Source organism: Calliphora vicina, chromosome 5 (assembly GCF_958450345.1).
Source record: "Calliphora vicina chromosome 5, idCalVici1.1, whole genome shotgun sequence".
In the NCBI taxonomy this organism is placed as follows: Eukaryota; Metazoa; Arthropoda; class Insecta; order Diptera; family Calliphoridae; genus Calliphora; species Calliphora vicina.
The window spans coordinates 34,739,216-34,765,094 of NC_088784.1; the positions used below are offsets into that span (position 1 = coordinate 34,739,216).

At 30.1% G+C, this 25,879-nt stretch overlaps 1 protein-coding gene across 2 annotated transcripts in view; it reads right to left on the reverse strand.

Annotated features, from left to right (window-relative positions):
- The window catches only part of cora (coracle), a 136,592-nt gene that overhangs the window by 32,568 nt on the left and 78,145 nt on the right, over positions 1-25,879 (reverse strand). For both annotated transcript variants that reach the window (XM_065510647.1, XM_065510646.1), the window contains exon 3: positions 15,363-15,529. The gene's annotated coding sequence lies outside the window, so the exon portion shown is untranslated. The remainder of the gene's footprint in view (positions 1-15,362; positions 15,530-25,879) is intronic.

The following is a 25,879-nucleotide window of genomic DNA, read 5'->3' on the forward strand; positions in this document are numbered from 1 at the left end:
TTCAGATAGATTTCAATTAATGTTCAATTTGTCGACTATTTGTTTTGGAAAATCTCTAATTTTTTATATAACAGTGGGGTTTGTAGCAAAAATAATGACTTGTATATGGCCTAGTAGATGAACCAAATGAAATGTCTGGAATTAAAATTGACTTAGAATCAAAACTGTTTCAAATTGAGCAGATATGGAACTTATTTTTGATTGATCTTGATGCCAGCCTTTACTAGGGATGTCAAACGGGAAACGGATTTTCAATGACGGTCTTAGTCACGGGGTCTTAGAGTGTTTACCGCTTGGCACACGCTGTTTATAACAAAACAGGATTTGACGAAAACCATGGTTCACAGTCAATGAAAAATTATTAATAAACTAGTGTATAGGCCTGACAATGCCAAATAAACCTGCAGCTCCCGGATTGAAATGTGCGATTAATATTATATGTGTTCCGAATTTTAGTATTTTGGGTCTTTCTCCCAAATTATCAAAAATCATTGAATCATCATTAAATAGGAAGAAGGTCGGAAGAGGAGAATAGTATGTCATTTGACGGATACTAGGTCACTCCGTGGATTACTATTCCTAATAATGACATTGATGTGATCTAACTTCATGTCCGATAGCTCAGAAAGAATATTTAAGGAACGATGTCCCAGAAACCTGATGCTTAGATCATCTACTGCCGGACAATGACAAAGAAGATGAAAAATGGGCTCATCCTTCTCTTCATTTTGACAACTTCTACAGAAGTCATTATAAGGCAGGCCTAGTTTCCTCGCTTGGTTGCCAAATAAGCAGAGTCCGGTTCATAATTGTGAGCGTGACAGGCCAAGCAAATATATTGTCCGCCATCGGTTTAGTGAGGGCCAATTCATTCTGGTATAGTCCCCATCTTGTTTGAGCGAGCTCATAATAAAATTTGCTAATCCCGCATAGGAAGTCTATGTCTCTGTCAGGCATCATTACGCCTTTTTCTGCCAACTCATCAACATCATCGTGTCCCAAAATATCTCCGTGTCTACGCACCCACATGAGTACCCGGCATTGCTGGACTATGTTCGATGTTGTGTTCACACCTGTCAGAGATTTCATTACGGCTTGACTATCAGTAAATATAAGAATATCCATATTTGACATCTTGTTACAACTGAGCCACCCTTTTAATAGCTTGAATATTTCAGTTTGAATAATGCTATATCATTTGGAATTCTAAAAGATAACCTAATTCCGTATTCCTAAATGTAGACACCTCTGCCAACTCGATCTCCCTTTATAGCCGTCTGTATATACTGAGACACTCGTTGTGTCGTATGAAGGTCCATCCATTAATTCCATGTTGTATGGAATTGAGAAACCGAAGGTCCTCGATAGGAAGGGCCTGGAAGTGCAGTAAACCAATATTATGTGGAAGATTCTGTATACTTCCGATTATACTGGCGTGACCGTATGGTACATGTTGTAATGCAGTTTAATTTTCCAGCTGAGTTATGACTCAGTCTGTCCAGGTTCGATTCAGAGGTTTCCTTTTTTTGGATGTTATATATAATCTACTTATTAAATACTTAAATCTACGAAGGTATTCAGCAATTTAAATTCGTTGAAGCGATGAAACGTAGTAGCGGCGGGACGTTAGAAACTTATACGATGATGAAACGGCGGAGTCGGTGCACAAGGTGAGTGGTGAAGCGATGATGGAAAACGGTTGATCCTCGGCTTAGTGAAAAACAGAAAACAAACGAGAGTTTGTAATGAAATATTAAAAAAGTTCGGGTTGTTTAGCAGTCTAACATCTACAGTTAGCTAAACTACAATTAATTCAAGAAGAATTCGGCTATGAATGCAAATATACGATTGTAAGAAGAATTCGGGAGTTCTTACGATCGGTTAAAACTACAGCTAATTCGGCTACGTATGCAAAAATACGATTATAAGAAGAATTCGGGAGTTCTTATGATCGGTTAAAACAACAACGAAGTCAAGAATTCGGGAGGCTAAAACTACAACGAAGTCAAGAATTCGGAAGTTCATGAATTCGGCTACGTATGCAAAAATACGATTGTAAGAAGAATTCGGGAGTTCTTACAATCGGCTGCGATAATTCTATAATACGGTTAGTACGAATGTAAGAAAAATTCGGGAGTTCTTACAATCGACAAACTACAAGAGCAGGTATTGGGTTAGATTCGGGTTATACTTTGCAAGTACAGCACGAAGGCAATCACAGCTCTTCCGTTTACCATAAAACTATGTCTACTTATCTAAAAATAAAAATAAACTACTTGGGAATTATATCAACACACATCAAACTGTAAATACTTAAGTGCTTAGACAATAAGGTAATTTTTGAAATGGTTTTAGAGGCCTTTCCAAAGCAAGTCACACCTTGTACCAAACCAATCTCATGTACCCCATTTTCTTTAAAGAAATCATCTCAAAATTCGCTTCTTTTCGAAAACAAGACATAAAATTTTAAGTTAAATTGTAGGGTACAAGAAGAAGTTCACCCAAAACCATGTAAATAAATAACTAAGAAGCTTTCATAATTGTTTGTTTTTTTTTTTAATTTTTTTGCCTTTAAATTGAAATGACCCATATGGTGGGTCTTTAATTAATACACAATTATGTCTTGCAACATTTTGTTACTTTATTTAGCAATACTACATGCTCGTGTGCAACATCCATACAATAGAGCAGAATATATTGTATTTAAGTGCCGCATTCAGACAAGTATTGCTGCACACATGAATAGAGTTAATGCCAGCCAAACTTAAAAGAACATGTCTGCGTAGTCGTCGTACCCATGCATGAATGAGTGGAGTGGATGGATGGAGAATTTGAGTCTTAAAGTTGTTTTTCTTTGAGGGAAGGTAGGCTCAGCAACAACTATTTCTCTAAAATTCCAATATGATTTTAATACAAATATGGTGCAGAGTTTCCATTCCCTTGTCTTTTAGCATTTACATGCTAAAACCTAATTGTTAAGAATAGTAATAAAATACACATAAGAAATTAAATTTGATTGCTGTTCTTTTTTTGTTTCCATTGTTGTTTCTGTTCTTAAGTAAATTTACCATGTCGCAAATGTAGGTAAATGAGTTTACGGCAAAGTTTGCAAAATTCTTGCATAAAAATTTAATTTTGCGAAGCACAATGACTGACTGACAAGCCAACAAAAAACGACTTAAATAAAGCCCCAGGAAGCAAAACAGAACAAAAAGAAGAAAAAAACATATCAAAACTAAATGAGAAGAACAAAGTAGAACTTGTAACGGAAGTATATTTAACGGAAGTAAGTATCATTATTTTTTTTTGTATTTTTAACAAGATGAAGTGACTTTTTGTAAACTCACACCTACTTGTTAGTTAAAGGAAATGCTTTTGTTATCCTTTTCAGCTCTTTATTATGCTGGCAAAGAGAAAACGCTCCAACAGGTTGCCAGAAAGTTAATGAAATATTAATTTAAAAATTTTGTTTAGATATTTCTCTAGGTATTGTTGCAAACCTTTAACTTCCTCACACATTCCTGGACTAAAAACTTTCTTTCCTTACAAAATTGCTTACAGTTTATAATCTCCCTAAAACATGTCTGCTGTTACCAATTGTTGGCAGTTTGAGGTCACAACTCCCTCTCTCTCTCTCTTGCAAAAATAAAAAAAACTCCTGCCGTACATTAAAACATTTTAATTACACCTTGGGGCATAATAATTGAACTCCCCACAGTCTAGACTGGTGCGTACATTTCAATGTATTCAAATACACTTTAGAGCTCTATTAAATACTTAATTCAATTTGTCTGTGTCTTTGGTTGGAGAAGGCCAGGAACTGTAAGTGATGGCGTGTCTACTGGTTGTAATTTTTGTTTGTTTTGGCAAAAAGTTGCCCAAAATTTCCGCATAAACAAAGTTGTAAAAAAATGTATTGCTAGTTTTTGCTCAAATATTGTTTAATTATTGCTGTGTTACAATTAAGGTTAAGGCTAACAAAGGTGTGTTGAAATGAAACATAAATAAATAATTGCAGTAATTAATGGTGAATTAAACAATTTTAAGGGAAATCGTTGTCGTGTCTCTTAGGAGATTTCAAGGAGATGGGGAAGATAGAGGACTAACAGTTTTATTAGTCAATCAGTTCATTGTACGTACAAATATGTTATGTTAAGTTATTTTCATATACACTTTTATCTCAGATACAAATATAGGCTTTTTTGAGTCCACTAACTACCTTAGAGGACTCAAAAATGTCTGCATCACCTGTTCATAACAGTGAATATAGGTAGTGTTAAACATAGGTTCCATTGTGATCTCTGTAATAAGTCCTTAACCAAACCATTCAGTTGTACGAAGTTCATGGAAAACAAGACAACATGGTGTCTCGAATCTCCGCTCTACTAAGGCGAGAAGATGCTCAACCGTTTCCCCCTCTTTCTCATTCCAACAACTTCTAAGGAAGTCATATGTTATATTCAACATCGTGGCGTGCTAGCTCCCGCAATTAAGCCGGCGGAATATTCGTTACAGCAATCGTTCTAGGAAAATTATATTCAGGCCATATCGCCCTTGCCACCCTTCAACTAGTCTTTGTGGACCATTTGGTTTGAGCATAATGTAGAACCGACCGAAAGTTTTGAAACAAAAGCAGCAATTAAATGTGTACGAGTGAAGACCAGCGAAATTTATGTAATTCTATCTTTAGCTGGAGGGTATTTTAAATTTGGCACAGCAGCATTCAAACTTGTTAATACAGAAATTGCTGAAAATATTTCCTGAACTTTCCTTTAATTTAATAAAATATGAATTTTGTTTGCATGTTCTTTTGTTTCACAGTTCTTAATTATATTTGTCATAACATTTTTTTATATTTTATGTGTTATTTGCTGCTGTCACTGACGCCACAAACAAATCCTTTTAGACTTTTGCAAATTACACACAAGTCAGTCTGTCTGTCTGCTGTGTGTAGTCACAGTCATATAATTTTGAGTCAAACATTTTGCCGCCAGTTGGCGTCATAAAATGTTCCTTTTGCTCTCTTTCTGTTTGTTTTCATGTTATTATTCTTTAATTTTATAGACAGATCCTTTTAACTAAAGTAAAAGCGGAAGTTTTGTTATTATTTTTTTTTTGTTAGTTTGTTTGTTTTATGTTGTATGGATGGATGGTGGTATACAGGAAATTAAATTCAAATTGCTTTAATTTAGTCCTCCTTTCCCTGCAAACAAACACATGTAATAGTTAAGTTTAATGTTGACAGTCTTCAATCATGCTATCATCCATGTGTGGTCCTAAACCATTTACAGTAAAATTTTAAAAAATGGCTTTAGGAATCATAGGAATTTTGATTCAATTGATATACAATTTTTTGTTGAATTTTTACTTTTTAATTAGAGTTCATTTAATATGAAAAATAAGAAAAAATAAAAAACAGCTAAAGGTTTTTATGGAATAAGGTGGTTAGTTTATTAACCACCATTTTCAATTTGTTTGAAAACTCATCGTATTGACTAAATTCTGAACAAAACAAACGAAACAGCCGTGTAGATGAGACATTCTCCAATTATTTTATATAATTTGGTATAATTTTGTAGATATTTCTTAATCCGAATCAAAATCTCCATCATATTTTGACTGGATCCCCGAACGTATGTCACCGAGCCCCATAATCAGAATGACTTGCTCCTAATAATTCTCTTCTTCGTCCAGTTCAAGACTGCAGACACATTCCATCCGAAAGCATACCTTCGAACATAATATCGTCAATTTGGGTACATGCGGCATCCTTACAAAATAACATAATATTGTTGGGAGGATCCATGTGAAAGCGGGCAGCAGTCGGATTTACAATCTCCGATTTTACTGAAATTTACCACATACATAATGTATCCAATATGTTCCTCATATCAGTGACTTTTTCAATGGAAACTCATTCCGATGTAAAAATATCGCGATTTAAAAATTGAAAAATTTATTAAATTTGAATAAAATTATATACACATAATTGTCCATAACTTTGAAACTACTCAAAGACCAGCATAATTTTTGACTCCATTTTAAAGCCAAAGATATTGTCCTTAAAATGGTGTGAATAAAATTGTTTACTTCCAAAAGGTTAAAGGTTAAATTTCGGAGTATATATGTCAATGTAAAAATATCAAAGATCGCGGTGTTAAAAATTAATAAAGAATTTGATTAATAAAGGTATGAAAACGCCTAAACTCTCTACTATATTCCTGCTAAAAAATGTCGATAGAGACTCGATTAGTTCAGGAGTTATAAAGAAAAACGTTATTAAAAGTACGTTTTTGCATATAAATTCATGAATTTATAAAGAAAAACATTATTAAAAGTACATTTTTTCATACAAATTCATGAATTTATATGCAAAAACGTACCTTTAAACTCATCCACGACTGCAACCTCTGCCACTATTTATAGACACGCCATCTTTCGTGAACCTTCTCTCAATCATCTTAACGGACAACTACTATGTTAAACTTTCAGTTTTGCCATACATTCAAACAATGCTAACAACCGCATGCTATCAATATTGTTGATAAATAGAAGCTTATACTGATTTACCGTTAAATTCAAATCGCTAGTGCAAATTCGTAACAATATTATGTAGAGAAACATATTATATAAAACCTATTTCAGTCACAGTGGTTAGTATTCTAACCACCCTGTTTATTACGTTTCTTATCTCAAAGAGTATAGTAAAAAATATTACACTGAATAACAAAGTAACACTGAATTTGATGAACAATAAACCCTTAGAAAATCTGTGATTTACTATATTTTCAAATTAATATATTAATCTAACCACAGCAACTTGACGGCAAGGTTTTGCCAAAAAACTTAACATAAATTTAACTTAAACGATGACTTAAAAGGATTTTATTGTTTAGCAAAATGCCAATAGATGTAACTAAACTGGAAAGAGATGATGTCACTAATAATTTTTTAAAGACTCTAGAAAAGGTGGTTATAAAAGTACCACCACTAAACCGGAAAGAGTTAAGAAAACGTTACAATTCAGTATATTTTCATAATGGTAATACATATATCGTTTAAATACTATAAACATTTGATTGTAAGCCATTGCTGTTTGGAAATGGTGTAGTTCTAACGTAATACTACAACATGTCCTGTTCTCTATTTAGTATTCCAAGTACATAGTAAATATCTACATACATATGAGTACCTAAATGAATATGTGTTTCTATGTATAAATGTATTTGCCTAAGTTTATTTTCTAGTTCGTTTTATGTCTTGACAGGATATTGTGTTTTAATTTGTCTTGTTTGTAACGCACACAATATACACTCAACCCTGCTTTAAACCCCCCATAAACCCATAAATTTTGGCGTCACATTTTATGTCACTTTCAGCTAAACTACTCGTATATCTGAGTATAACTGTTTGTCTCCCATTTTCCATTAAATAGTTACTACTTGAAGTCTCGTTGTCTACGGTCAACTATATTTATGTCTGTAATTTACGCGCTTTTCCTTTTATAGTTCAACCATAAAGTTTGCAAAAATTTATTATGTTTGTTTTAGTAAAGAGTAAATTGCATTTTAATGACAGCTATTAAATCATGGTAAAATTGATTTGAAAGTTTAGTATTTTTTTTTAAAGGAAAAAGTTTTAAAATAACATCATCACTTTATGTTATTTTGCAGAGGGAGCTTTTATTGAGCGCAGAAGGCTAATTAATATTAAAGAGTTACATGGTAGAAAGCCAAAATGGAAACCACTTTTCAATACTAAATGATGTCAGAGTCTCTGCTAAACTTTGCTCTGATTTCATAGAAAACCAAAGTGTCGCTGCCTGTCTTGCTCGTACCTTGGTTAGAAACAGCAATGAACTTATGACATCAATGGTAAAATACATGGAATTACAATATTGAATCTATCCTGCGAAAAATCTTCAGATGATTATCACAGATTATTACAGATATGAAACAAATGACAGTTGTCAAAAAAGTTTTCAATGGTTGTGATTTGAAGAGCGGGAGAAAAAATTGAATTTTCAATAGGAAACGTGTATGAAATATATGTATTTGTCGTTCTTTTCAAACCACAACCATTTTGACATTTTCTTTCGTTATTTTTCTATTGCCATATTTCTGAAACCAGCTGATTCATATCTGTATAATTTGTGTGATTATAATAAATCTTTAATACGTCTTTTTAAAAATTTCACATTTTATATAAAATTGGTATTATATCATTCGACAAATTATTCAAAAATATTACAAAATAAATACTCAGGCCTATTCCTGTTCTTACTTTCACCATTTTGGGAACTAATTTTAACAATATTATGTAATTTCCTCAGCATTTCTAATTACAAATAATTTTAGAAACTTAATTTAATAATCATTCAGAGATTTTCGAATTCGCAAACGCGATGCACGTTTTCTCGAATAAGACCAATTGATTTAATTAATTTAATTTAGATAATATGGTTACGAATGTGAATTAGCGATTTGAATTTAACGGTCTGTAACGACTGCTTGCAACATTCCTGTTCTCGAAACGAAACTATTACTTATCTACAGTGTTGATAACACGCTGTTATTAACATTGTTTATAAGCATAACAACATTAACTGTTAAAGCTGCTAACATTAACATTGAAGCTGCTAAAAGCTCTAGAAATAGAACATTCTAGTTTTGTCAGTTAAGATAGTTCATAAAGCTACTGGAAGATGGCGAAGTGTATAAATAGTGGCAGTGGTTACAGTCAGCAATTAGTTGATCATAGGCGCTGTTAAAATTAACATCAACTGTATTGCCAATGTATTCCTGTACATTATAAATTGTGTAATAAAAGTGTGTGTATTACAACACAGAGTGACTATTTAAACAGTTTTTGTGTACATTTGAATAAATAAAGACTTGTTACAATTTTTAAACTGTTTTTATTTGCAATCAAAAGAATACGGTTTACTTAAAGGAAATAAACCACCATTTTTAAAAGGTAAAAACTTAACAATATCACATTTGAACTTCACACATAGTTTTACGATGTTGGTTCTTACAAAATGCATGTTTGTGTTGCAAATGCTATTTTCTGACTTTTTACATTGTTCTTCCTTATAAATAAACAATCGTAATCCAGATATCGTACTACAGGAGTTGCTGTAGATGAGATTTTATTAGACGAGTTCCAGATTGAACTAGGGGTACCACCAGACTCCGATATTTTTCATATATTATTTATTATTTTTCCTAATGACCTTTTTTGTCATATTTCTAACCCTATCAGTTCTTTTGCAGATAATAGCATAATTTGGCATTCGCACTCATTCAATTATAGGCCATGCCTGTCAGAGAATTGAGCAAAATACGCCTAATAGGTGTATTGTGACAATAACTGAATGGTGTTGTGTCAAAAATGCACGACAGATGGTGTTGCTTCATCTGTTTTTATGGCCTATATAAATATTAAGGACTCAGAAACTCTTGATATTCTAGACATGCGATAAACTCTGAACTAAAAACATTTTTCAAGAAAGAAACACATTCAAGTATCTCAGTTTTTTGTAACAGTGTTTGAATTACTTCACATCATTTGATATCCTTACAATTTACACAACTTATATCCGATCGAAAATGTAATACAACTCGCATGTATGGACTGGTTAAACGAAGTCAATTTTGGAGTTACACCACTGGCTACAGGAGAGAACGAAGGTGCTTATCGGTGACATTATTCAATACTATTGATTCACTGGAGTATCTTTGAAATGTGAGTTGTGTTTCACCGGTGTATTGACACTACAATGAAATGTTCTGCTGAAATTAGGCAACTTGTTACTGATAACAATAGTACCCAAAATATGTAAGTGGAAGAATCTTTGACGGAATATCCAGTCACGGATGCGGGAATCACCAGAATGTTTTCAGTATCGTAATTGTTTATTGCCTCAGGTTAAGTGTTCAGAACCAAAAAATGAGGTTAGAATTCTTACTACAATGTGATGTTCAAAATACTTTAAAATTCATTAAAATTTTTAATGTTCGAAATTGGAATATTTAATAAATAGACCTCAAATTAAATTAAAATAATTTTTTTAAGAATCCTCATAATATAGAGATTATTATAACTGTTTTCAAAAATGTTCGAACATAATTTCGAATTTAATTTAAAATTTTCAAACATAATATAAAATGGTTATTATAATATTTCAACAACTATAACAATTTTCGAACATAACTTCGAAGTTTCCAATTTAGTTACGAATTTTCGAATATAGTATTGCATTGTCAGCAGAAATATGCCAAATTTCAGTCTATTCGGGCTACGAGAACTTGTTCAAAATTCAATTTTAATTTTTTTTTAACATTTAGTGAAAAAAAAATTCGGGTTAAAAAATATTTTTTCCGATTTTGACCCATTGTAGGTCCAACTTACTATGGTCTTATATACGTCGACGACACAGTTCTTTGAAATATCTATCATTAGATATCCATATTGTCTATATTAATACTTAGTAATCCAGATATGGGTCAAAAATAGGTCAAAAATCGAGGTTGTCCTGGGTTTTTCCTTATATCTCAGCCATTTGTGGACCGATTTCTCGATTTTAAATAGCAACCGAGCCGGAAGAATTTCGGAGATATTGATGTATGAATCGTGTATGTAAGTTATTTGGGGGCTTCGGAAAGTTGATTTCAACACACAGACTGACATGGCTATATCGACTCCGCTATCTATAACGATCCAGAATATATATACTTTGTGGGGTCGCAAATGAAAAATATGTACACCCTTGCCACTCATGCTGAAGGGTATAAAAATAATACATTGAACTTAACAAGTTCTTGAGTTCTTTGCTAGGTTTATTGAATTTTAACGGATTTTAACATTGAACATAAATGATAACTCAGATAGTCGAAAAGCGGCTTTATAATTGTGATTTAAATTTACAAATGCTCAGTCAATTTTGTATCTTAAAATTCCATTTAAAGCTTCGAATATAATTATGCAGAATAGGCGATATACAAATGTTTGGATCCTCGCTTTTAAATTCTTCAAATTCCTATGTTGATCGTCTACAGTTTTGGGTTAATTGTACTTTTAATGTCTCCAAAATAATTTAAAGTAGGCAAATTCTGCCATTTGATTAATTAAATGCAGACTATTTATAACAAGTTCAGATGTTTTTACACAATTTGTAAAAGATCACTATATTAACCTTCAAAAATTTTAGAGAATATAATCATAAACTCTTTCTTAACAGCAAAGGTTGAGCAATGTGAAACATTTAGCATAATATGAAAATTACCCATGTAAATTGTTACATCATTGCATAATTAACATGATTCCATACAAATTCCTTAAGGTACAATTCTTGTTTAAAATACATCATAACAGTTTAATTTTATTCAGTTTATTTTTAACATTTAAGGCCAAATCACTGTACAACAAGTAGTTGTTGCTCCTACGTAAAATAAATAAATGAGATAAATATAATTAAACCATAGTTGGCAATTGGTATCGAAAGTGTACTCAAAAAGGTACAAAGGATTTTACCTGAACTATTGCAGTTTTATCAAACTATTTAAATTGCTGCAAATAATGTTTTGCAAACGTGCAGTGTGTCTTTGCTTATTCGGTGTCTTAGCTAAATGTTTTCGAATACAAAATGGCGTTTACCAATGCATATTCAAGACACTTAGAACATAGTGGAAACACTTCCTCAGGATTTGCACAAAACTGGATAAAATTTCTGAAGATTATGTGAGCAGTCGCAGAACAAAAGGTACTTTTTTGAAAATTTAAAAATTTTGGGTATTTGTATTTTCCCGAAGATTTCAACCCAAATATTATAAAAATACCAAAAAATCAATTTGTAAAAAATTCGAAAAAGTACCTTATGTTCTGCGGCTCCTCATGTAGAAGAATAAAAACTATTTCAAATCCACAAAATTTGGAAAAATCATTTTAGGGTTAAACAAATATTTCGTTTTACATTTTCCTTTATTAACAGCATTTACATTTTAGGCCTTTCTCTGTCTCTCTCTCCAACATATTCCTGCATACAAATAGATAGATGAAGTTGTCAGCTTATTGCTCTAAATGGGACGATAAAGTGACAATTTTGTTTTATGTGTACTGGCGGCAAAACGGCATCGTTAAAATGTTTTAGCAGTAATTTCTTTATTTGTTTTCGACATGCGTGAGCGTATGAGCCAGTGCTTAAATGGATGTATGTATGTATGGATATCTTATGTTGTGGTATGCCACATTATAAGGCGTTAAATTTAGTAGACATTATCATTGTAATATGATTGTCACAATATATGACTATGTAATGTTGTAATACAAGAGGGAAAACTTACATTAATCATATGCGTTATGTACACAAAGTTGAAATTAATTTAATTAAATCATATTTATGACAGGGAAAAGAAATAAATTTTGTGAAACTTATCATTTCAATTGAAGACAAGAAACAGTGGCACTAATGAAAAGGATTAAATTATTATAAAAAATTGTATATAGATTAAAAAAAGTCATGGGGGTGAGGAAAATTCATGTAATGAGATAAGAAATGGTTACACTTATTCAAGAGATTTGCTACATGATTTCCTATTCGCTGCAAATCAGGTTTACAATTGTGAATGCAACACTATATTGTGCCTTCGCTAACTTGATTAAGGTGTCTTTGCTAAATGTCTTCGAAAATAAAATGGCGTTTGTCAAAGCATATTTTACAAAGTAATATCACTAGTACAGCCGATTTGTTGTGAAATAAAAACAACAGACAGAATTTGACAGTTAAACAACACTTTAGAAAACAGCTGCTTGACTTTTGGCAAATACCTTATTAAAAGCACTTCGAATTAATTTCGAAAATTCGAATAACAAAAAACTTATGGTAAACAATTCGACATTATCTACCCAAAACTACTTGTTTTGATCATAATAGAAATACTATGGTTCCACTATGATCAAAACAAGTAGTATGTAACAAATTATATCATTTCATTCTCAAGTAAGGAAAAGGTGTCGACGAAAGTTGGCCTAGCGGTAAATCAAGATTAAACCATGAATCCTCGAGACTGGGAAAATATGTGAACGTTGGTCACTATAGCATTGATGGGTACTTGCGCAAGCAGATGAATCAGTTCTTGGAGTGTTTGAGAGCAAAGTACCTAGAAATATATATGGACAAAACTGCGACGGAGAGTATCGATATCGAATAAATCATAGTTAAACGAATCAAAAAACAACGGCTGATCTGGCTAGTACTGCGCAGGGAAGACTATGATTCAGCGATGAAATCATTCGTTTTTAAACCAGAAGGAAAACGTAGAACGGGACGACCAAAACTCAGGTGGAAAGATCATGCTGAAGTAGACCAATCAAAACTTGGTGTGAGCAACTGAAGAGGAAGTGCATTAGTTAGACGAGCATGGAAAGAAATTCTTAATCAGGCGACTGACCTAAAATGTCTATTGCCATTCCAATAAGCATTTTTACTGGAATTCAAGTTGAAAACAAGAGTAATTCAAGCCTTGAATTATAGTCAAGCAATTGAATTACAGTTGTATTACACTTTAAAAATATTAAATTTTTTCAAATATTTCTCAAGTTTAAAACATAATTTCATTTAAATTTAAACCAAATTCCAGCAAAATGCTAAAGTTCTTGAATTTTGTCTCTAAATTAGGTGATTGCCAAAAGCTGATGATGAACTGTCAAATTCTGCCTGATGATTTAGCTGTATAGGAAATCAAAAAATTACAAAAGCCTTTATATTTCCAAATACATTTAGCTAAGACACCAAATACATTTAGATAAGTAACCAAGCGAAGACACAATACAGTGTTGCAGTGACAATCAATGAGAATGAAGTATAAAAACAATCAACATTATTATTGGCTTAATTTTTTCATATCGTTTGTTTAGATGAACGTAAATAAGGAACTGCATTGATAGATCCATTTGACATATGACATTTTGATTTTAAGCCCTAACTGGAAGAGAGATTTCTTAGATTTTCTTCAAGTAGGTCAATGTTAAACGTTTGTTTGAATGAACATAAAGGATGAGCAACATTTACAGATCCCTTAACAGTTGATACCTATGTATTTGATTCCTTTCAAGTAGGATAAAGTTAAACCCAGAGTCTCTGGCGGGAATCGAACCCGCAACCCTTGAATAGATAGTCCACCACACTATCTCTCTGGGTACCCTGTACATGTTTTTGTATGGCCCATTTGAAAGGGAAATTACAAATGTCTTTGATTTCCCTCCAAATAGGATAAAGATAAACGCGCTAGTATGAATTCAAATGTAACGATTTTAACGGCTGATTTAAAAGTAACCTAATGCTTTCAAATAAGAGTGCTGTAATAGCAAACTGTAACATATCTGTGGGCATTATTAACATTGAATAAAAGCTTTCAGTTGACCATTGATCGTAAGTTGGCAACGCTGTTTGCTGCGACCGTATATTCGAATTCGAATATTCAGTTAAAGAACATTGTAGAAAGTATACCACAGATGGCGTATGTATTAGAAACCTCTAGACAGTTAAAGAGAAATCTAGAGTGAAGATGGCAGAGGTTGCAGTCGTTAGTCAGTTTATCAGAGACGCTATTTGAATAAACATCAACTGAGTGCCTTAAAGTGTGCTGTGTTTTTCAGGTGAATTCGTGTACATTATAAAGTGTGTCTGTATTTCTGCGAATTTATAAAAAACATTGAGTGGCTATTTAATTCTGTTGTTGTACATTTTAAATAAATAAAGAGTTGTTACAATTTTTAAACTACTAAACTGCTTTTATTTGCAATCAAAAGTATCCGGTTTATTTAGAGGAAATAAACCAACGTTTTGAAAAGGTTAAAACGTAACAATATTTTACAATACATTTAGCTAAGACACCATAGGCAAACCAGCGAAGACACAATACTACAGTGTTGCAGTGACAATTTTAGATAGGGTTGATAAAAACTGTAATGTGAACGCTTGACTATTTTGAAAAATCTCAATGTGAATGAAGTATAAAACAATAAACATATTTGCTCATGGCAACAATAAACAGTATTTTTTGATTATTTTTTTTTAATTTGAAATAATTTAAATTTTGTTTAATAAACAAACATAATATTTAAATTGAAATTTTTGTGTTTTCCAAAACAGTGGCACCTTTCAAATTTTTAACATATGTATTTTATTATTTTATTATTTCTTTAATATTTCTTTATTATTCCAAGTGAATGTTTATAATTTGATAAATCTAAATTCTATATGAAAATTTATAATATTGTTATTGTTATTTATTTAGAAACAAATAAGAGAACACAATAATAAATAGTTATAGATATAAAACAAAGAAAGATACACTTACATTATAAATGTTTATTCTGGTTTTTGTGGGTTGTTCATGTAGTAAAAATTTGTATAACTCAGATGATATTTTTTAGTCGTTTTCAAGATGATAGTGTTGCTGTCGGTCTAGATGTGCTTGTTTTGAAAATGATGTGGATGCTAAATTATTGTTGTTTTAAATAAATGCTGCAAAGAGAGAAAACCACAATAAGAAAAAAAACATTATTAGAATAAGATAAAAATATGTAAAATATAAAATATATTTACAAAAATAATTTCAAGGTTTTCTGGTTGATTTGTATGTTTAGTTTATTTCTCTCTTACGTTTATAAATGAAAGGGAAAATGATGGCATCATAATGAGATAATAAAACTTAGAGATACAACAAATAAACAAACAAACAAAAACCGGTATAATTTGTTATTTTTTTGTTTTTTGTTTTTACTCTGGTTAAGAATTTGAAATATAGATTTTGTTTTTTAATTTAAAATGTTCTACAATATACATTTCAAAACGTTAAAATAATGATGACGTGTGTCACGCGAAGAAATACGAGTATAATATGATGAGGTCATTTTACTTGAAGTTTTTTTTTGTTTGTTTCTAACCAGTCTAGTCTGTAAATCAATAAAACTCAGAGATATATGTTTAGATAAAATGTAGAATGTAAATAAGAAACTTGTATAAATTTAAATTTTAACAATAAAATTTAACATTAAAATAAGCAGTAATTAAAAAGTTAAGATTTATTACAATTTTGAATGTCATTTGATTTATATGAACTTTAAAATGTTGAAACTTTTCAACAAGAGTTCTAATATTAAATATTTTAAACTTTAGAATTTGAAAAAATCGCCTTTCCCACTTCAAAGATTTGGTCCAAGATACATAATTTGTTCAAATCGATTGTTTTGCTATATGATTTCTATACATTGAGATTTCAGATACTCTGTATTGTGTCTTCGCTTTCTTGCCTAATGTGTCTTGGCTAAATGTCTTTGTAAACAAAATGGCTTTTATGAAAGCATATTTCACAAGTAGCTCAGCTGATTTCTTGTATAGCTAAATTAACAGGCAGATGATGATAGTTATGCACTACTTTAAGCCAGGTACTCTGTTCAAAATTTCGTGCGAAATGCTGTCAAACTACATATAAAATATTTGGAATGAAATATATGCGAAATAATTTCGCAAAAGTTGTACTCTGTTTTTATTGTGGAAAACATGTGAAATACATCTGGCAACCTTACACGAAATAACATACGCAGCACTTCTTTCGCACGAAATTAAAAGCAACAGCTAGCTGTCAAACAGCATATAAAATTTTTCGCATGAAAAAACAAATATGAACAGAGTACTAGGCTTTAGAAAACAAAATTTCTGTTGATTTGCTGTTGACAATATGAAAATTGCCAAAAGCCAAACACTAGATAATTTGTTTTAAAATCTGATGCTTAACTGTCAATTCCTGGCTATTATAAGTGATATCAAACGCCATTGTATTTTCAAAGACATTTAGCTAAGACACAATGAGTAAATAAGCGAAGACACACGACAGTATATCATAGACAAGTTATATTTTGTAGTAACTCAAGTTTTTTCCATCTTTATTTACATAAACGAGCAAATTTGACTGACCTACATGAAAGAAAATAAATGAAAAAAATTGCATTGATAAGAATCACTCGCTGCTTTTTTTCATAAAGATTTCTTTGATTTTTTTCAATTAGGTCAAAGTTAAACATTTGTTCAAATAAATATAAGGGATGAGTAACGTTTGCAGTTCCATAAAACTTAATCTATTTGATTCTCTTTCAATATAACGTTTGTTTAAATAAAAGTAGGAGCTGCATTGATACATTTGATATTTAACTCGAAAATTAAGACATGTTAATTCTATCCTTTTTAAACATTTGTTTAAATGAATTTGAATACGAAACTGCACTGATAAGTCCATTTGATATTTGACTTAATAAAATATGACATTTTGATATTAAGCCCTACCTGAAAGGGAGATTTCTTTGAATTTCTTACAAGTAGGTCAAAGTTAAACGTTTGATTAAATGGATATGAAAGTCGAACCTTTTTTTACAGATCCATAAATCTTGATATTTCGTTGATTTTATTTCTAGTAGGTCAATGTTAAATGTTTGATTAAATTTATATAAAAGAGAAACTATATTGATTGATACAATTGATAAAAGAAGCATTTTTTTAAACAAACTCAAACTGCGAAGCGATTTGATTTTCTGCAGAAACAGTCAGAGTCTCTGGCAGGAATCCAACCTGCAACCCTTGGATTGGTATTCCAGCACGTTATACATGTTTGTTGTATGATCCATTTGAAAGGGAAATCACAATTTCAAGTAGGTCAAAGATAAACTTTTGTTTAAATAAACATAAACAAGAACAACTTCGATAGAAAATACAAAATTAAATTCTTTTTAAAAATTCTAATTATTCAATGATTGCACTGTAAGTAACTGTATCTCATTCGCTCTATAGTTTTATTTGTATATCTTCAGCAACCAGTGAAATGATAATAGGAACTAGCTTATCCCCCAGCAATAAATTTAACTGAATTTATCTGGGAAGAAAGCACGTTGTTAAATTTCAAAAACTTACTATTGGGTGTATGACTTAAAAATACAAGATTTTTTAAAATTTTGAACAATATAAATTTATTCAAAGAATTGACCATTGACTTTGGTTGGCCGAGCTTCACATAAGATCTCTTACGTTTCGGGTAATGATTCCGAACATCGTCTTTCAAAGTCTCTCGGCTTCAATTCGTATGGTACCAAATTACTCTACTTTTGGATGACTCCTGCTGCTCGCAAACCTTTTGAAATTGCTGCTTGAGTTTTTCCCAATGACTTTTCAAGCTCTTGTTGAGTTTGACCTCAATCTTCATGGAGTTATGTCTCCAATTCTTGGTCTCAAACTTTTTTGGCAGGCCGGGGCGATCTTTGTCTTCCGTATCAAAATCACCACTTCTGAACCGAAAAAACCATCTCACGAACGTTGAAACCGATGGAACACATTCACCGTAAGCTTTGTTGAGCAATCGGTGTGCTACAAATTAAAGAAGAAAAGCAAAACTTCCAGCCTATAAGAGCTGTAAATGAATCATTCATTTTTGAATTAATTCGCGAATTATTCATGCACTGAATTGGCAAATTTTGAATTAATTGCAATTCGTTTCCAATTCAAATGAATTGCAATTTATTTCCAACTCATTTGTATAGAATTGATTGAAATTTGAATTGATTTGGTAAGTAAATCTACAGTAATCACTGTCGTTTTGTTATTCAACTATTTTTTTATGTAAAAGATAGTATAGTATAGTCCAAAGACGAAAAATTCTTAGATTTGAAATTCCCATGATATACTGGAATTGTCAGGTAGCGGCAGAATAGGAATTGAATTATTAGGTATCGGCGAAAATTATATCAAAATGGAAAAATTTTGTTTATTTGCTAAAAGAAACTTAAATTTTTATTTTTCATTCCCCCTAGATCTGCTCTTGAATTTGATTGATTGCAACTCATTTTTGATTTCATTCACTTGAATTGCAATTTATTGTTCCAATTCAAACATATTGGAAATGAATTGCAATTCACTTTAACAAAATCCATTTGAATTGAAAACGAATTGCAACTCCTTTTTACAAATTCATTTGAATTGGAAATGAATTGAAATTCATTTCTGCCTAATTCATTTGGATTGATTCAAATTTCTTTCAATTATTTTTTGTTGTGAAAAGAATTAATTAAAAATTTTGCTAATTCGTAACGAATTAAAATCAAAATGAAGAATGATTCATTTACAGCTCTGCCGCCTATGACGCTTTGTTGTTTACACTATAATGTTCAATAACTAAGTGAGAATAAATGACAGATATGTACACTTCAAAATGACATATAACACATTAAAAACAAAAACCGCTTTCAAAAGATACGCCATCTATTGTAAATCCCGCATTTTTTTAGTCATGCACCCAATAAAATGTCAACATTTGAAATGACAACAAAACGCCTGATTTTAAACTTATCTTTTAAAACGGAGTATACCAATAGAATCTACGACAATATGAGAGTAAATTTATTAATCTGCATACAATTCACAACATATTAGATCGTTGATGATGACCTTGAGAGGGTAGAAAATTCATTCCAAATTTGCCAATTTTCTAAATTACTTTTGAATTTATTCTTTGTATTTAGTCATATATTAAAAGTATCATATTAAAATTTATAAGTTCAAATAATTACAAAAACATCAAAAATTATTAAAAACATTCTAAAATATAGATCATTATTTATCTAAATTAGGGCGTGGCTGAAATTATCAATTAAATATTAAAATCGTTTAACAATATTTACCGCAAAAATGATTTATATTTGCCTTTGTTGCCATACGTTTTAATAATGCTTGTATTTCTTTATTACAAAAAAAGAATTAAACTATTTTTAAAAACTTAATGCCGGCATATTATAAATAATTTATTATGAGAATGAAAGATCGTTATTATAATTATAACTTTATTTGTTTACTAATAAAGTTTAAGTGAATAAAATCACGTTGTTATTTTATAAAATTGTTTCTGTTTCTAAATTAATTCTTGTTTTTTTATAATTTAAATTGTATTGTTTTTTATAAATTAGCTGAATTTTTTTATAACAAAATCCAATGATGAGGTTGCTGATGATGATCATGTTAATGATGACATAAGCCCCACAAATTCGTCTTATTCTCTCGATCTATGTCTTTATCTTCTTCTATAGAACTAAATAATAAAGAACGCAAAAAACATTACGAAAAAAGCCGGCTACTGAAAACAAAAATTGAATAACAAATAAATTTGTTTTGAAATTATTTCATGTGCAACACATTTTTTATTTTTATTTATTTTTTTGTTTGTATCCACTTTTGGTTTAGAATTAATTTCAAAAATGTGTTTTTATTTTGGTGGTGTCTATAGAAATTCAAAATAAACTTGAACTAATAAGAAAATGTTTTATGATGAGTGAGTATTTTTTGTGTGTAAATTAATAAGAAACACAAATGACGTAAGATGCCAATAATTTTGCTTAAATTAAAGAAAACCAAACAAATTGTTAAGATTTTATTTGATTGCAAGATAATCAAGGCTGAAAATAACGAGCTGTTTTTCTGTGACTTTAAACTGATAATTGCGTTTTTTACATTAAAACTTGGTAGCACCTTAAGTAGTAAATAGCTGAGTGTTGATATTTAGCGATTAAAATTTGGCTTATTAAACGATTTTGAGCATTAAATTAGTTTTAAATAAAAAGTAACTCTCATTGAAGAGTATTCAGGTTTATTTAATTCAATCATGTTTTCATTGAGAACCTTAAGAATATTAAACTTTTTCTAGATTTAAATTTTTCCTTTTAGATTCGTTACACTCAATTTACAACGCAAAATAAATTCGTTAAATTGTATTCATTCCGGCGTTCAAGTATTTATAGTTATATATATATTTTTTTTTTTTAAATGCCAGACATATTAAAGTGAAAATATTGTTGGTTTTTATTTATTTATTAAATAAATAAATGAAAAATAAAAAAAAAACTAAGAAATTCCATTGAAAAATGGGCAACAAGTGGTGGCAGTGGCAAGCAGGCATTAAACATTGTTTGGATAAATGATGATGAGAGTATGTGCTTCTCATATAAATTTCATGATTAATTGAACAATTTCAGCTGCAGTCCGATGGTCAAGTGGAAAGAAATGCTGGCTAGCGGTGGCGGTGATGAAGAGGCCTGACTGCAATTTATGAAAAATTAATAGAAAAATAAAAAAAATTTCAACAAATTTGTTTTATGATTTTTTATGAATTTTATATGCAAAACTCAAATGTAGAAATATTGGGAAAATGTAAAAAAAATCATAGAGAAAAACATAGAAAAGAAACTTGGTTGATAAAATCCTAAGTAGTGACAATTTAAATAAAAACTTTATTCGCAGTTTTAATCTCAAATTGAGAATAATTGGAAATCTAAACCTTTCACAAATGTGAACATTTGAAAATAAATTGATAGAATTAAAAAAAATATGACTTTTTTCACAATTGAATCGTTTATTTCAAAAACCAGTCAAGCAACAAAAAATTTAAAATTGAGTTATTGGGCGATTAATGTTTTGCAAAGGTAAATGCATCGTTTAATGCAAACAAAATTAAATATTGCCCCCTATTATGGTGCCGCAAAGCCAAGAAATCCTTGTTTAGTGCAGAAAGAAGACAAGTGACAGCGCTTGACTGGTATCTGCATATGTAGTAATAGGACCTAATCTATTTTTTCATAAATCTTTTAGGTCTCAATAAATGTGGAACAAAATAATAGATTTACAAGCTCTAAAATCCTACTTGTTGGTTAGTGATGAAGAGTTTTATCAAATCAAAGCCTTTCGCAAATGAAAACGTATGAGAATATATTGATAGAATTAAAAAAATTATGACTTTATTCACAATTGAATCGTTTATTTCAAAAACCAGTCAAGCAAGAAAAAATCTAAAATTGAGTTATCGGGCGATTAATGTTTTGCATCGTTTAATGCAAACAAAATTAAATATTGCCCCCTATTAAGGTGCCGCAAAGCCAAGAAATCCTTGTTTAGTGCTGAAAGAAGACAAGTGACAGCGCTTTACTGATTTCTGCCTATGTAGTAATAGGCCCTAATCTATTTGTTCATAAATCTTGTAGGTCTCAATAAATGTAGAACAATATAATTGATTTACAAGCTCTAAAATCCTACTTGTTGGCTGGTCATAAAGAGTTTTATGAAATCAAAGCCTTTCACATATGTGAACATTTGAAAATATATTGATAGAATTACAAAAATTATTGATTTCTTTACAATTGAATCGTTTATTTCAAAAACCAGTCAAACAACACAAAATCTAAAATTGAGTTTTTGGGCAATTACCGGTTTGTAAAGGTAAATTCATCATTTAATACAACAAAAACGAAATACTGTCTCCCTATTAAGGTTTCGCAAAGCCTAGAAATCCCTGTTTATTACAGAAAGAAGACAAGTGACAGCGCTTGACTGTAGTAATAGGCCCTAATCTCTTTTTCATAAATCTTGTAGGTCTCAATAAATTTGAAAAAAAAGATTACAAGCTCTAAAATCCTACTTGTTGGTTGGTTATGAAGAGTTTTATGAAATCAAAGCCTTTCGCAAATGTTAACGTTTGAAAATATATTGATAGAATTAAAAAAATCATGACCTTCTTCACAATTGAATCGTTTATTTCAAAAACCAGTCAAGCAACAAAAAAATATAAAATTGAGTTTTTGGGCAATTACCAGTTTGTAAAGGTAAATTCATCATTTAATACAACAAAAACCAAATACTGTCTCCCTATTATCGTTTCGCAAAGCCTAGAAATCCGTGTTTAGCTAGGACGATATCTTTGATTTACTCAAAATCAATAATTTGTTACTTGACTGGTTTTTGAAATAAACGATTCAATTACAGATGGTTTTCTCAAATATTTTTAAAGATTTCATGAGGATATTGAAATTATATTTGATATCAAATGACAAAGTCATAATTTATCAAAGGTTTGAGTTTAAGTTTGCTGTATTTCAGCATTTTGTAAAAAGCATTTTTGAGTTTCTTCTCTATGTGCATTACTCTATGCCTACATACTAATAAAATGTGAAAATTTTTAGTATTTTTAATGTAATTATAACCTTGTTTTTTTATTATTTCATTGTATGAGTTTTATATTGTATTTGATTTGCAAGTCAATTCAAATGATAATAATGTGAATATTTTCCATTAAACAACTATGTTCAATTGTTTTTCCTTGGGTAAGTCATTCGTTATTTTAAAAAGTTAGAAAAAAAAACCTAACGAATTACGCAAACGGAAATAACAGAGTTTTTGTTTAAATTTTCGTTACTATTTTTTTTTTTTGTAAATTTCAAACAATAATAATAATAATGATAATGATATACCTAAAATAGCAATGTATTTAATTAGTGAATAATTAGCATTCTTATTATTTTAATATAATTTACAACTTTAATTAATTCTCACAGCTAATTTAGAGTTAAAATGTTTTCTATACTTAAATTTTAATGAATAACTTTATTGACATTTTGAAAATTTTAAACAGAATTATGAGTCATTATAAATTTGTTTGCTAAAAGCTAAATTATATATAAATACTGGTATTTTTAAATATAAAAAAGCAAATTTTACTTTATAAAAAATTACAGTATTTTGTTGTTTGATTTGCTGATTTCGAGAAAAAAAATTGACTTAATTTCTTTCAAAATGTCAAATTAAAACACCCTAACATATTTTTAGTTATTTTAACCATTTAAATTGTTATTTATTTAACAGCTTTTGTCATTTTCACACCGTTATGGAACAATTCTGCAAACAATAGCAAATTTAAGTAAATAAATTCAATGTACTACTTAAGTCAATATGTTGCTCGTTAAGAAGATTAATTTGTTACAAATTAAATGAATTTTCTGTTATTCTTTCAACAGTAAAAATAATATATTGTTAAATACATATTCTGTAGTTGTATTTATACAATATTTTTCAAGTTCTATTATTTATTTATGAACATAAATATACTAAAAATAACAATACATAATTTCAAAATTCTATTTGTAGTTTTTTGCTTGTTTTTTCAAAATAACAAAAAAAAATAAAGAAGCCATTTTAGTGAGAGATGCGTTGCGATACGTTACGCATTATTCATTTGCACCGTCACAAACTAGGGTACTAGTGATGGTGGAATTATAGGTAATGGATAACGAGTATTTGTATTTTCAATGGACTTGAATTACTCGGTGATTTATTTTGAGAATTGCATGTTAAATATTAAACTAATTTAAATCAGTCAAATCTTTAGATGAAATATTAATATTAACCTTAAATAAATATCAAAAATTTACATTAACCATTGAGTTAAAAATACTTTATTATTTGCTTGGCGCATGGGACAACTATTTATTGGGTGTATGACTTAAAAATGGGGGACTCTACTTTTTGAAACTCCCAAAAAATTTAAAAGTCTACTTTTTGCGGGAACTGACAGACTGACCATTTCTTAATTTAAATTAATTTTTTATGTATTTTTATCTTTTGGGCTGTACGTTTTGAGTACATTAGAGAACTTTTTTGTGTTTTTTCATGTGTGTGCAACATTCATCGTTAAGCTGGTCATTCATTGTCTTGATACATTTTGAATAAAAAATACTTATATTTATGTATATGATGAATATACATTAAGACCTTCAAAATAATTTGTACATTGTACATGTAGACGCATGTTGGCATATTGTTTGATTTAATAATTTATTTGGTTTACAAGAGTATCTATTTTCTCATAATGAAATTAATTTAACATATTATTAGGGATACATTATACAATACAATTTCAATTAAGTTGTTGAATATGATGTGTGTCTTTCGAATATTGTGAGAAAATGTGGGAATCTAAGACAATGTTTAAATTTTCATATTTCTATATGCTTCATTTTGATTAAATACTGATACCTTTAGAATTTTAAACAATTTAATAAAGAATCCATTAATTAGTTACTTTAAACAAATTTCAGTTTCAAAGATACATATATTAAAACTCAGAAGAGTTTAAAAATAAATGGGCTTAAAACTTAATTAACAACGCCTAATAAAATTGCAGGGTGAAAAATTTTAAAATTCATTTTAATATTTTGCATTTTCTATTGATGTTTAAACATCAAAATATACAGCGCCATCTTCCAGCTGCTGCATGAATCATTTTAACGGACGAAACTAGAATGTTATATTTCTAGAGCTTTTAGCAGCTTCAATGTTAATGTTGTCATACTTACAAACAATGTTAATAACTACGTTTTATGTTAATAACTGCGTTTTTCTCTAAACCGAGTGACGTTTTCAAAACGAATTCATACATAGGTATGCCGGTAATTAGGAAAGTTTTGGCACATGGTCGAACGCAATCATGCTTTATTCGCGGAACTAGTGAGTAGAAAAAGTATCTGAATATTACCGGACCATGACGTTCTACAGATACGGAGGAAATAGATCCTTTGCATCTCTACATTAAAGAATGTGTTCAATTAAGATTAAGACAGTATGATCAACTCAATATGAGAAGATTCTGACAATGATCATAATATCCAAATATCACTTAGAAATCTCCAAAAAAATCTGCTCAAGTTCATTGAAACTAGGAGATCAGCAAAAGCTTTCCCCCTAGAGGTAGCTAGGAGTTCAGGAACCATAATATTTTGATATATTTTTGGACGGTTCAAAGATATAAAATGGAACGGGAATTGAAGGTTGTTGTATGAATGTGAAGTAGAGTAAAATTTATTTAACATTTTTCTTTTTTTCCTGTTTTATATTAAAAGTTTTCGGTTTTGGGAGGGGAAATTTCTTGTTTTACCCTCCCCCCCCCCAAGGATCCACGAATGTTTTAGTGATTAGATATTTATAAAATTTTCAAAATCAAATAAATTTTGACAGTTT